The sequence below is a fragment of the Crinia signifera genome, chromosome 4, assembly GCF_055691185.1.
Source record: "Crinia signifera chromosome 4, ASM5569118v1, whole genome shotgun sequence".
NCBI classification, from domain to species: domain Eukaryota; kingdom Metazoa; phylum Chordata; class Amphibia; order Anura; family Myobatrachidae; genus Crinia; species Crinia signifera.
Genome location: NC_139220.1, coordinates 338,602,769 through 338,617,642, shown reverse-complemented (window position 1 = coordinate 338,617,642; position 14,874 = coordinate 338,602,769). Strand labels below are relative to the sequence as shown.

Below are 14,874 nucleotides of genomic sequence, written 5' to 3'. Positions count from 1 at the left end.
TGGTGGTTGGGCCATTGTGATAGTGGAGAATGAAAGATGATGGACATGGTACGGGGTAAGAGACAATGGACCGCTGGTGGTTGGGCCATTGTGATAGTGGAGAATGTAGATTATGGACATGGTGTCGGGTAAGAGACAATGGGCCGCTGGTGGTTGGGCCATTGTGATAGCGGAGAATGGTAGATGATGGACATGATATGGGGTAAGAGACAATGGGCCGCTGGGGGTTGGGCCATTGTGATAGTTGAGAATGATAGATGATGGACATGGTGTGGGGTAAGAGACAATGGACCGCTGGTGGTTGGGCCATTGTGATAGCGGAGAATGGTACATGATGGACATGGTGTGGGGTAAGAGACAATGGGCCGCTGGTGGTTGGGCCATTGTGATAGTGGAGAATGGTAGATGATGGACATGGTATGGGGTAAGAGTCAATGGACCGCTGGTGGTTGGGCCATTGTGATAGTGGAGAATGGTAGATGATGGACATGATGTTGGGTAAGAGACAATGGGCCGCTGGTGGTTGGGCCATTGTGATAGTGGAGAATAGTAGATGATGGACATGGTGTGGGTAAGAGACAATGGGCCGCTGGTGGTTGGGCCATTGTGATAATGGAGAATGATAGATGATGGACATGGTGTGGGGTAAGAGATAATGGGCCGCTGGTGGTTGGGCCATTGTGATGGTGGAGAATGGTAGATGATGGACATGGTGTGGGGTAAGAGACAATGGGCCGCTGGTGGTTGGGCCATTGTGATAGTGGAGAATGGTAGATGATGGACATGATGTTGGGTAAGAGACAATGGGCCGCTGGTGGTTGGGCCATTGTGATAGTGGAGAATGGTAGATGATGGACACGATGTTGGGTAAGAGACAATGGGCCGCTGGTGGTTGGGCCATTGTGATAGTGGAGAATGGTAGATGATGGACACGGTGTGGGGTAAGAGACAATGGACCGCTGGTGGTTGGGCCATTGTGATAGTGGAGAATGATAGATGATGGACATGATGTTGGGTAAGAGACAAAGGACCGCTGGTGGTTGGGCCATTGTGATAGTGGAGAATGGTAGATGATGGACATGGTGTGGGTAAGAGTTAATGGGCCGCTGGTGGTTGGGCCATTGTGATAGTGGAGAATGGTAAATGATGGACATGGTGTGGGGTAAGAGACAATGGGCCGCTGGTGGTTGGGCCATTGTGATGGTGGAGAATGGTAGATGATGGACATGATGTTGGGTAAGACAATGGACAATAATTAGATATAGATGCCAGATTACTTTTATTGGTTAAGAAATATAATGATGAACTTAGTGTTTTGTAGGGTTACAATGTAAAGGGTAATTTATCTTCTTAACCCACAAAGTGGTACTGGGACGGAATACAACCTAAAACAAGTTCCATCCTTACTCGGACCCATCAATGCAGAATTGGGCACTTTTATTCAACACGACTATTCTATGCCGTATATGTTGTGACTGAAGTGGCTCATTCATTTCCCACGTCCCAGAAGCCACTGTTGCATGGTCAATGGCTGACATGATGGCAACTACTGAAAGTGGTCAGACACTGGGACTGCTAGGAATGGCTATGCTCAGTAGTAGTTTTATGACTGGGTAGGTGACTTGCAGCACGTTTGCCCTCCATTGCTCTGAAATACTTTTGATTGAGATAGATAGAGGTCTAGGGAATCTTGGTTGGTAGGATGGGTCTAACTAACTGCACATCCCAGTGTATATATGCACGTATCAATGAAGATGAAGAAGGTGTGGAGGAGAGGATGCTGGGTTGGTAGGTTGGGTCTAGCTGACTGACCACCCCAGTGGATGGATGGTGATATCAGTACAGAGACTGTGGAGGAAAGGATGCTGGGTTGGTCGGTTGGGTCTAGCTGACTGACCACCCCAGTGGATGGATAGTGATATCAGGACAGAGACTGTGGAAGAGAGGATGCTGGGTTGGTAGGTTGGGTCTAGCTGACTGACCACCCCAGTGGATGAATGGTGATATCAGGACAGAGACTGTTGAGGAGAGGATGCTGGGTTGGTAACTTGGGTCTAGCTGACTGACCACCCCAATGGATGGATGGTTATATCAGGACAGAGACTGTGGAGGAGAGGATGCTGGGAGGATAGGTTGGGTCTAGCTGCCTGACCACCCCAATGGATGGATGGTTATATCAGGACAGAGACTGTGGAGGAGAGGATGCTGGGTTGGTAGGTTGGATCTAGCTGACTGACCACCCCAGTGGATGGATGGTGATATCAGGACAGAAGAAGAGGCTGTGGAGGAGAGGATGCTGGGTTGGTAGGTTGGGTCTAGCTGACTGACCACCCAGGTGTATGGATGGTGATATCAGGACAGAGACTGTGGAGGAGAGGATGCTGGGAGGGTAGGTTGGGTCTAGCTGACAGACCACCCAGGTGGATGGATGGTGATATCAGTACAGAGACTGTGGAGGAGAGGATGCTGGGTTGGTAGGTTGGGTCTAGGTGACTGACCACCCCAGTGGATGGATGGTGATATCAGGACAGAGGCAGTGGAGGAGAGGATGCTGGGTTGGTAGGTGGGGTCTAGCTGACTGACCACGCCAGTGGATGAATGGTGATATCAGGACAGAGACTGTGGAGGAGAGGATGCTGGGTTGGTAGGTTGGGTCTAGCTGCCTGACCACCCCAATGGATGGATGGTTATATCAGGACAGAGAATGTGGAGGAGAGGATGCTGGGAGGGTAGGTTGGGTCTAGCTGACTGACCACCCCAGTGGATGGATAGTGATATCAGGACAGAGACTGTGGAGGAGAGGATGCAGGGTTGGTAGGTTGGGTGTAGCTGACTGACCACCCCAGGGGATGAATGGTAATATCAGGACAGAGATTGTGGAGGAGAGGATGCTGGGAGGGTAGGTTGGGTCTAGCTGCCTGACCACCCCAGTGGATGGATAGTGATATCAGGACAGAGACTGTGGAGGATAGGATGCTGGGAGGGTAGGTTGGGTCTAGCTGACTGACCACCCCAGTGGATGGATAGTGATATCAGGACAGAGACTGTGGAAGAGATGATGCTTGGTGGGTAGGTTGGGTCTAGCTGACTGACCACCCAGGTGGATGGATGGTGATATCAGGACAGAGACTGTGGAGGAGAGGATGCAGGGTTGGTAGGTTGGGTCTAGCTGACTGACCACCCCAGTGGATGGATGGTGATATCAGGACAGAGACTGTGGAAGAGAGGATACTGGGTTGGTAGGTTGGGTCTAGCTGACTGACCACCGCAGTGGATGGATGGTGATATCAGGACAGAGACTGTGGAGGAGAGGATGCTGGGTTGGTAGGTTGGGTCTAGCTGACTGACCACACAGGTGGATGGATGGTGATATCAGGACAGAGACTGTGGAGGAGAGGATGCTGGGTTGGTAGGTTGGGTCTAGCTGACTGACCACCCAGGTGGATGGATGGTTATATCAGGACAGAGACTGTGGAGGAGAGGATGCAGGGTTGGTAGGTTGGGTCTAGCTGACTGACCACCCCAGGGGATGAATGGTGATATCAGGACAGAGATTGTGGAGGAGAGGATGCTGGGAGGGTAGGTTGGGTCTAGCTGACTGACCACCCCAGTGGATGGATGGTGATATCAGGACAGAGACTGTGGAGGAGAGGATGCTGGGAAGGTAGGTGGGGTCTAGCTGACTGACCACCCCAGTGGATGGATAGTGATATCAGGACAGAGACTGTGGAGGAGAGGATGCTGGGAGGGTAGGTTGGGTCTAGCTGACTGACCACCCCAGTGGATGGATGGTGATATCAGGACAGAGACTGTGGAGGAGAGGATGCTGGGAAGGTAGGTGGGGTCTAGCTGACTGACCACCCCAGTGGATGGATAGTGATATCAGGACAGAGACTGTGGAGGAGAGGATGCTGGGAGGGTAGGTTGGGTCTAGCTGACTGACCACCCCAGTGGATGGATGGTGATATCAGGACAGAGACTGTGGAGGAGAGGATGCTGGGAAGGTAGGTGGGGTCTAGCTGACTGACCACCCAGGTGGATGGATGGTGATATCAGGACAGAGACTGTGGAGGAGAGGATGCTGGGAGGGTAGGTTGGGTGGTCTAGCTGACTGACCACCCCAGTGGATGAATGACTTGTGGCTGTGCTGATACCAGGACAGAGGGAAAGACTGTGGAGGAGAGAATGCTGGGAGAGTAGGTTGGATCTAGCTGACTGACCACCCCAGTGGAAGGATGGTGATATCAGGACAGAGACTGTGGAGGAGAGGATGCTGGGAAGGTAGGTGGGGTCTAGCTGACTGACCACCCCAGGGGATGAATGGTGATATCAGGACAGAGATTGTGGAGGAGAGGATGCTGGGAGGGTAGGTTGGATCTAGCTGACTGACAACCCCAGTGGATGGATGGTGATATCAGGACAGAGACTGTGGAGGAGAGGATGCTGGGAAGGTAGGTGGGGTCTAGCTGACTGACCACCCAAGGGGATGAATGGCTGTGCTGATACCAGGACAGATGGAAAGACTGAGGAGGCGAGGATGCTGGGTTGGTAGGTTGGGACTAGCTGACTGACCAGCGCAGTGGATGGATAGTGATATCAGGACAGAGACTGTGGAGGAGAGGATGCTGGGAGGGTAGGTTGGGTCTAGCTGACTGACCACCCTAGTGGATGGATGGTGATATCAGGACAGAGACTGTGGAGGAGAGGATGCTGGGTTGGTAGGTAGGGTCTAGCTGCCACCGCAGTGGATGGATGGTGATATCAGGACAGAGGAAGAGGCTGTGGAGGAGAGGATGCTGGGTTGGGAGGTGGGGTCTAGATGACTGACCACCCCAGTGGATGGATGGTGATATCAGGACAGAGACTGTGGAGGAGAGGATGCTGGGAGGGTAGGTGGGGTCTAGCTGACTGACCACCCCAGTGGATGGATGGTGATATCATGACAGAGACTGTGGAGGAGAGGATGCTGGGTTGGTAGGTTGGGTCTAGCTGCCTGACCACCCCAATGGATGGATGGTTATATCAGGACAGAGACTGTGGAGGAGAGGATGCTGGGAGGGTAGGTTGGGTGGTCTAGCTGACTGACCACCCCAGTGGATGAATGACTTGTGGCTGTGCTGATACCAGGACAGAGGGAAAGACTGTGGAGGAGAGAATGCTGGGAGGGTAGGTTGGATCTAGCTGACTGACCACCCCAGTGGAAGGATGGTGATATCAGGACAGAGACTGTGGAGGAGAGGATGCTGGGAAGGTAGGTGGGGTCTAGCTGACTGACCACCCCAGGGGATGGATAGTGATATCAGGACAGAGACTGTGGAGGAGAGGATGCTGGGAGGGTAGGTGGGGTCTAGCTGACTAATCACCCAGGTGGATGGATGGTGATATCAGGACAGAGACTGTGGAGGAGAGGATGCTGGGAGGGTAGGTTGGGTCTAGCTGACTAACCACCCAGGTGGATGGATAGTGATATCAGGACAGAGACTGTGGAGGAGAGGATGTTGGGAGGGTAGGTTGGGTCTAGCTGACTGACCAGCGCAGTGGATGGTGATATCAGGACAGAGACTGTGGAGGAGAGGATGCTGGGAGGGTAGGTAGGGTCTAGCTGACTGACCACCCAGGTGGATGGATGGTGATATCAGGACAGAGACTGTGGAGGAGAGGATGCTGGGAGGGTAGGTAGGGTCTAGCTGACTGACCACCCAGGTGAATGGATGGTGATATCAGGACAGAGACTGTGGAGGAGAGGATGCTGGGAGGGTAGGTTGGGTCTAGCTGACTGACCACCCCAGTGGATGGATAGTGATATCAGGACAGAGACTGTGGAGGAGAGGATGCTGGGAGGGTAGGTTGGGTCTAGCTGCCTGACCACCCCAGTGGAAGGATGGTGATATCAGGACAGAGACTGTGGAGGAGAGGATGCTGGGAAGGTAGGTGGGGTCTAGCTGACTGACCACCCCAGTGGATGGATGGTGATATCAGGACAGAGACTGTGGAGGAGAGGATGCTGGGTTGGTAGGTGGGGTCTAGCTTACTGACCACCCCAGTGGATGAAATACTTGTGGCTGTGCTGATACCAGGACAGATGGAAAGACTGAGGAGGCGAGGATGCTGGGTTGGTAGGTTGGGTCTAGCTGACTGACGACCCAGGTGGATAGATGGTGATATCAGGACAGAGACTGTGGAGGAGAGGATGCTGGGTTGGTAGGTGGGGTCTAGCTGACTGACCACCCAGGTGGATGGATGGTGATATCAGGACAGAGACTGTGGAGGAGAGGATGCTGGGTTGGTAGGTTGGGTCTAGCTGACTGACAACCCCAGTGGATGGATGGTGATATCAGAACATAGACTGTGGAGGAGAGGATGCTGGGTTGGTAGGTTGGGTCTAGCTGACTGACAACCCCAGTGGATGGATGGTGATATCAGGACAGAGGCTGTGGAGGAGAGGATGCTGGGACGGTAGGTTGGGTCTAGCTGACTGACCACCCCAGGTGGATGGATGGTGATATCAGGACAGAGACTGTGGAGGAGAGGATGCTGGGACGGTAGGTTGGGTCTAGCTGACTGACCACCCCAGGTGGATGGATGGTGATATCAGGACAAAGACTGTGGAGGAGAGGATGCTGGGTTGGTAGGTTGGGTCTAGCTGACTGACCATCGCAGTGGATGGATAGTGATATCAGGACAGAGACTGTGGAGGAGAGGATGCTGGGAAGGTAGGTGGGGTCTAGCTGACTGACCACCCCAGGGGATGAATGGCTGTGCTGATACCAGGACAGATGGAAAGACTGAGGAGGAGAGGATGCTGGGTTGGTAGGTTGGGTCTAGCTGACTAATCACCGCAGTGGATGGATGGTGATATCAGGACAGAGACTGTGGAGGAGAGGATGCTGGGTTGGTAGGTGGGGTCTAGCTTACTGACCACCGCAGTGGATGGATGGTGATATCAGGACAGAGACTGTGGAGGAGAGGATGCTGGGTTGGTAGGTGGGGTCTAGCTGACTGACCACCCAGGTGGATGGATGGTGATATCAGGACAGAGACTGTGGAGGAGAGGATGCTGGGAGGGTAGGTTGGGTGGTCTAGCTGACTGACCACCCCAGTGGATGAATGACTTGTGGCTGTGCTGATACCAGGACAGAGGGAAAGACTGTGGAGGAGAGAATGCTGGGAGGGTAGGTTGGATCTAGCTGACTGACCACCCCAGTGGAAGGATGGTGATATCAGGACAGAGACTGTGGAAGAGAGGATACTGGGTTGGTAGGTTGGGTCTAGCTGACTGACCATCGCAGTGGATGGATAGTGATATCAGGACAGAGACTGTGAAGGAGAGGATGCTGGGAGGGTAGGTTGGATCTAGCTGACTGACCACCGCAGTGGATGGATGGTGATATCAGGACAGAGACTGTGGAGGAGAGGATGCTGGGTTGGTAGGTTGGGTCTAGCTGACTAACCACCCAGGTGGATGGATGGTGATATCAGGACAGAGACTGTGGAGGAGAGGATGCTGGGTTGGTAGGTTGGATCTAGCTGACTGACCACCCCAGTGGAAGGATGGTGATATCAGGACAGAGACTGTGGAGGAGAGGATGCTGGGAAGGTAGGTGGGGTCTAGCTGACTGACCACCCCAGTGGATGGATAGTGATATCAGGACAGAGACTGTGGAGGAGAGGATGCTGGGAGGGTAGGTTGGGTCTAGCTGACTGACCACCCCAGTGGATGGATGGTGATATCAGGACAGAGACTGTGGAGGAGAGGATGCTGGGAAGGTAGGTGGGGTCTAGCTGACTGACCACCCCAGTGGATGGATAGTGATATCAGGACAGAGACTGTGGAGGAGAGGATGCTGGGAGGGTAGGTTGGGTCTAGCTGACTGACCACCCCAGTGGATGGATGGTGATATCAGGACAGAGACTGTGGAGGAGAGGATGCTGGGAAGGTAGGTGGGGTCTAGCTGACTGACCACCCAGGTGGATGGATGGTGATATCAGGACAGAGACTGTGGAGGAGAGGATGCTGGGAGGGTAGGTTGGGTGGTCTAGCTGACTGACCACCCCAGTGGATGAATGACTTGTGGCTGTGCTGATACCAGGACAGAGGGAAAGACTGTGGAGGAGAGAATGCTGGGAGAGTAGGTTGGATCTAGCTGACTGACCACCCCAGTGGAAGGATGGTGATATCAGGACAGAGACTGTGGAGGAGAGGATGCTGGGAAGGTAGGTGGGGTCTAGCTGACTGACCACCCCAGGGGATGAATGGTGATATCAGGACAGAGATTGTGGAGGAGAGGATGCTGGGAGGGTAGGTTGGATCTAGCTGACTGACCACCCCAGTGGAAGGATGGTGATATCAGGACAGAGACTGTGGAGGAGAGGATGCTGGGAAGGTAGGTGGGGTCTAGCTGACTGACCACCCAAGGGGATGAATGGCTGTGCTGATACCAGGACAGATGGAAAGACTGAGGAGGCGAGGATGCTGGGTTGGTAGGTTGGGACTAGCTGACTGACCAGCGCAGTGGATGGATAGTGATATCAGGACAGAGACTGTGGAGGAGAGGATGCTGGGAGGGTAGGTTGGGTCTAGCTGACTGACCACCCTAGTGGATGGATGGTGATATCAGGACAGAGACTGTGGAGGAGAGGATGCTGGGTTGGTAGGTAGGGTCTAGCTGCCACCGCAGTGGATGGATGGTGATATCAGGACAGAGGAAGAGGCTGTGGAGGAGAGGATGCTGGGTTGGGAGGTGGGGTCTAAATGACTGACCACCCCAGTGGATGGATGGTGATATCAGGACAGAGACTGTGGAGGAGAGGATGCTGGGTTGGTAGGTTGGGTCTAGCTGCCTGACCACCCCAATGGATGGATGGTTATATCAGGACAGAGACTGTGGAGGAGAGGATGCTGGGAGGGTAGGTTGGGTCTAGCTGACTGACCACCCCAGTGGATGAATGACTTGTGGCTGTGCTGATACCAGGACAGAGGGAAAGACTGTGGAGGAGAGAATGCTGGGAGGGTAGGTTGGGTGGTCTAGCTGACTGACCACCCCAGGGGATGAATGGCTGTGCTGATACCAGGACAGATGGAAAGACTGTGGAGGAGAGGATGCTGGGAGGGTAGGTGGGGTCTAGCTGACTGACCACCCCAGTGGATGGATAGTGATATCAGGACAGAGACTGTGGAGGAGAGGATGCTGGGAGGGTAGGTTGGATCTAGCTGACTGACCACCCCAGTGGAAGGATGGTGATATCAGGACAGAGACTGTGGAGGAGAGGATGCTGGGAGGGTAGGTTGGGTCTAGCTGACTAACCACCCAGGTGGATGGATAGTGATATCAGGACAGAGACTGTGGAGGAGAGGATGTTGGGAGGGTAGGTTGGGTCTAGCTGACTGACCAGCGCAGTGGATGGTGATATCAGGACAGAGACTGTGGAGGAGAGGATGCTGGGTTGGTAGGTGGGGTCTAGCTGACTGACCACCCCAGTGGATGAATGACTTGTGGCTGTGCTGATACCAGGACAGAGGGAAAGACTGTGGAGGAGAGGATGCTGGGAGGGTAGGTTGGGTCTAGCTGACTGACCACCCAGGTGAATGGATGGTGATATCAGGACAGAGACTGTGGAGGAGAGGATGCTGGGAGGGTAGGTTGGGTCTAGCTGACTGACCACCCCAGTGGATGGATAGTGATATCAGGACAGAGACTGTGGAGGAGAGGATGCTGGGAGGGTAGGTGGGGTCTAGCTGACTGACCACCCCAGGGGATGAATGGTGATATCAGGACAGAGATTGTGGAGGAGAGGATGCTGGGAGGGTAGGTTGGGTCTAGCTGACTGACCACCCCAGTGGATGGATAGTGATATCAGGACAGAGACTGTGGAGGAGAGGATGCTGGGTTGGTAGGTTGGATCTAGCTGACTGACCACCCCAGGGGATGAATGGTGATATCAGGACAGAGACTGTGGAGGAGAGGATGCTGGGAGGGTAGGTTGGGTCTAGCTGACTGACCACCCAGGTGGATGGATGGTGATATCAGGACAGAGACTGTGGAGGAGAGGATGCTGGGTTGGTAGGTTGGATCTAGCTGACTGACCACCCCAGTGGATGGATAGTGATATCAGGACAGAGACTGTGGAGGAGAGGATGCAGGGTTGGTAGGTTGGGTCTAGCTGACTGACCACCCCAGGGGAAGGATGGTGATATCAGGACAGAGACTGTGGAGGAGAGGATGCTGGGAGGGTAGGTTGGGTCTAGCTGACTGACCACCCCAGTGGATGGATAGTGATATCAGGACAGAGACTGTGGAGGAGAGGATGCTGGGTTGGTAGGTGGGGTCTAGCTGACTGACGACCCAGGTGGATGGATGGTGATATCAGGACAGAGACTGTGGAGGAGAGGATGCTGGGTTGGTAGGTGGGGTCTAGCTGACTGACCACCCAGGTGGATGGATGGTGATATCAGGACAGAGACTGTGGAGGAGAGGATGCTGGGTTGGTAGGTTGGGTCTAGCTGACTGACCACCCCAGTGGATGGATGGTGATATCAGGACAGAGGAAGAGGCTGTGGAGGAGAGGATGCTGGGTTGGTAGGTTGGGTCTAGCTCACTGACCACCCCAGTGGAAGGATAGTGATATCAGGACAGAGACTGTGGAGGAGAGGATGCTGGGAGGGTAGGTGGGGTCTAGCTGACTGACCATCGCAGTGGATGGATGGTGATATCAGGACAGAGACTGTGGAGGAGAGGATGCTGGGAGGGTAGGTGGGGTCTAGCTTACTGACCACCGCAGTGGATGGATGGTGATATCAGGACAGAGACTGTGGAGGAGAGGATGCTGGGTTGGTAGGTTGGGTCTAGCTGACAGACCACCCAGGTGTATGGATGGTGATATCAGGACAGAGACTGTGGAGGAGAGGATGCTGGGAGGGTAGGTTGGGTCTAGCTGACAGACCACCCAGGTGGATGGATGGTGATATCAGGACAGAGACTGTGGAGGAGAGGATGCTGGGTTGGTAGGTTGGGTCTAGCTGACTAACCACCCAGGTGGAAGGATGGTGATATCAGGACAGAGACTGTGGAGGAGAGGATGCTGGGAAGGTAGGTGGGGTCTAGCTGACTGACCACCCCAGGGGATGGATGGTGATATCAGGACAGAGACTGTGGAGGAGAGGATGCTGGGTTGGTAGGTTGGGTCTAGCTGACTGACCACCCCAGGTGGATGGATGGTGATATCAGGACAGAGACTGTGGAAGAGATGATGCTTGGTGGGTAGGTTGGGTCTAGCTGACTGACCACCCCAGTGGATGGATGGTGATATCAGGACAGAGACTGTGGAGGAGAGGATGCTGGGAGGGTAGGTTGGGTCTAGCTGACTGACCACCCCAGTGGATGGATGGTGATATCAGGACAGAGGCTGTGGAGGAGAGGATGCTGGGAAGGTAGGTGGGGTCTAGCTGACTGACCACCCCAGGGGATGAATGGTGATATCAGGACAGAGACTGTGGAGGAGAGGATGCTGGGAGGGTAGGTGGGGTCTAGCTGACTGACCACCCCAGGGGATGAATGGCTGTGCTGATACCAGGACAGATGGAAAGACTGTGGAGGAGAGGATGCTGGGTTGGTAGGTGGGGTCTAGCTGACTGACCACCCAGGTGGATGGATGGTGATCTCAGGACAGAGACTGTGGAGGAGAGGATGCTGGGTTGGTAGGTTGGGTCTAGCTGACTAATCACCCAGGTGGATGGATGGTGATATCAGGACAGAGACTGTGGAGGAGAGGATGCCGGGTTGGTAGGTGGGGTCTAGCTGACTGACCACCCAGGTGGATGGATAGTGATATCAGGACAGAGACTGTGGAGGAGAGGATGCTGGGAGGGTAGGTTGGATCTAGCTGACTGACCACCCCAATGGATGTATGGTTATATCAGGACAGAGACTGTGGAGGAGAGGATGCAGGGTTGGTAGGTTGGGTCTAGCTGACTGACCACCCCAGGGGATGAATGGTGATATCAGGACAGAGACTGTGGAGGAGAGGATGCTGGGAAGGTAGGTTGGATCTAGCTTACTGACCACCCCAGGGGATGAATGGCTGTGCTGATACCAGGACAGATGGAAAGACTGAGGAGGCGAGGATGCTGGGTTGGGCTGGTGGAGACGCTGATCGGGTGTGGTCTGTATATTACATAAAGCTTATTGTTTAAAACCATCTGAGGAATTTGAGGTCTGATTCATCATATACAGAGAGAGAGACCCGGAGGTGGTCAGGACTCAGGAGAGGTGCAGAATAAAAGCGATATGGAAACAATGAGAAGTCTGACTAATATATCAGGAAGAAAGACATTTCTGAGGCACCACCATGAACAGAGAGACATGCTGAGGCACCACCAGGAACAGAGAGACATGCTGAGGCACCACCAGGAACAGAGAGACATGCTGAGGCACCACCAGGAACAAAGAGACATGTTGAGGCACCACCAGGAACAAAGAGACATGCTGAGGCACCACCAGGAACAAAGAGACATGCTGAGGCACCACCAGGAACAGAGAGACATGCTGAGGCACCACCAGGAACAGAGAGACATGCTGAGGCACCACCAGCAACAGAGAGACATGCTGAGGCACCACCAGCAACAGAGAGACATGCTGAGGCACCACCAGCAACAGAGAGACATGCTGAGGCACCACCAGGAATAAAGAGACATGCTGAGGCACCACCAGGAATAAAGAGACATGCTGAGGCACTACCAGCAACAAAGAGACATGCTGAGGCACCACCAGGAACAAAGAGACATGCTGAGGCACCACCAGCAACAAATAGACATGCTGAGGCACCACCAGCAACAGAGAGACATGCTGAGGCACTACCAGCAACAAAGAGACATGCTGAGGCACTACCAGCAACAAAGAGACATGCTGAGGCACTACCAGCAACAAAGAGACATGCTGAGGCACCACCAGGAACAAAGAGACATGCTGAGGCACCACCAGCAACAAATAGACATGCTGAGGCACCACCAGCAACAAAGAGACATGCTGAGGCACCACCAGGAACAAAGAGACATGCTGAGGCACCACTAGGAATAAAGAGACATGCTGAGGCACCACTAGGAATAAAGAGACATGCTGAGGCACCACTAGGAATAAAGAGACATGCTGATGCACCACCAGGAATAAAGAGACATACTGAGGCACCACTAGGAATAAAGAGACATGCTGAGGCACCACCAGGAATAAAGAGACATGCTGAGGCACCACCAGGAATAAAGAGACATGCTGAGGCACCACCAGGAATCAGAGAAAAATGAGTGACACTATGAGAAGTAGAGACACACTAACATACTATGAGCACTAAAGAGACACACTGACACTCTACGAGACATACTGACACTCTACGAGACATACTGACACTCTATGAGACACACTGAAACTCTATGAGACACACTGACACTCTATGAGACACACTGACACTCTATGTGACACACTGACACTCTACGAGACATAATGACACTCTATGAGACACACTTATACTCTGAGCAGTAATGAGACACCCTGACACTCTATGAGACATACTGACACTCTATGAGACACACTGACACTCTATGAGACACACTTATACTCTGAGCAGTAATGAGACACACTGACACTCTATGAGACACACTGACACTCTATGAGAAGTAATGAGACACACTGACAATCTATGTGACACACTGACACTCTATGAGACATCCACAGACTGACGGAGAAACAAAGGGGACACTTTCTGTGATACATTATTACAATATGGGGAGAGTGGAAAAAGTCTGAAAAGTGGAAACAAAAGTGAAGAACTGAGAACAGGAAGGAGGGGGGGTAGTAAGGAGGGGGGTGAGTGGGAAGTAAGGGGGGGTGAGGGAGGTACTGGGGTGAACTGGTGAGCGAGTGTTTGGAGCAGGAAGAAGCAGATTTGGAGGACTGAGCTGGGTTAGATAGATAGATAGATAGATAGATAGATAGATAGAGATACAGGGGTTAAAGTGGGGGGGAACGGGGTGGGACTGACTTCCACCACCTCTGATGGTGAGGTGGAACATTATAACCTCCGTCTTGCACAGTAATTCTCACAGAAAAGCGTTCTAGATTACAGGGGGATTCCAAAAACCTACCACTGGCCCAGTGTCTGCCTAATGTGGGGGGGGGGGGGGTAATTAGGTGGCATAGAGAAATAAGTCCCCCCACCTCTGCATGACCACTTTTAGCCCTGGGTATATATAGTGATTTGGGTGACAGTGGGGGGCAGAGGTGTATATTTCAGGAATGGGGCAGTACAGTGGGGTAAGTTATGGGACAGGGGAGAGGTACGTCAGGAGTGAGGGGTAAAGAACAAGTTAGGGTGTAAAGTACAGAGAAGGGGTGCAGGGAAAGTTAGGGGGTGACAAGCTGGGGGTCACAATATGCGACCATACTGCGGAAAGAGCAGGGGGTGCACCCTGGGGCAAGTTCCTACCTTGTTGCCCTCCCCCCAGAGTGCAGTAGTTGGGGATCCCCCCCTCTGGCAGTCTCTCTCTCTCTCTCTCTCTCTCTCTCTCACTCCTTGTCTTGGGCTCAGACTATTTTTTCCCTTGTTAGGAGGAGGTGACAGAGAGAAGGGGGAGGAGGAGAGAGTGCAGGGCGGGGGCTCTCCTGGGGGAGAGACTGCAAGGTATGGTGAGAGAGACAGCTGACTCAGAGAGACATGGGGGAGGTGAGTGCTGCTGGTTCCTTATACCAGAGCGCCCTCTGCTGGTCACAGAGCGGCATCACCATTTCCTTCCTCTTCTCAGTCAGTGCTGTCTGTCTGTCTGTGGCACTCAGAAGGGTTATGGCAGTGGTTCCCAAACTGTGTGCCTTGGGAGACTTGCAGGGGTGC

General features: G+C 53.3%; 1 protein-coding gene across 1 annotated transcript in view; it reads right to left on the bottom strand.

The window, feature by feature from the left end:
* LOC146076060 (phospholipid scramblase 1-like) overlaps positions 1-14,613 on the bottom strand; it is a 46,482-nt gene extending 31,869 nt beyond the window's left edge. Inside the window, exon 1 of the mRNA XM_083185878.1 lies at positions 14,473-14,613. The gene's annotated coding sequence lies outside the window, so the exon portion shown is untranslated. The remainder of the gene's footprint in view (positions 1-14,472) is intronic.
* Between the last annotated feature and the right edge of the window lie 261 nt (positions 14,614-14,874).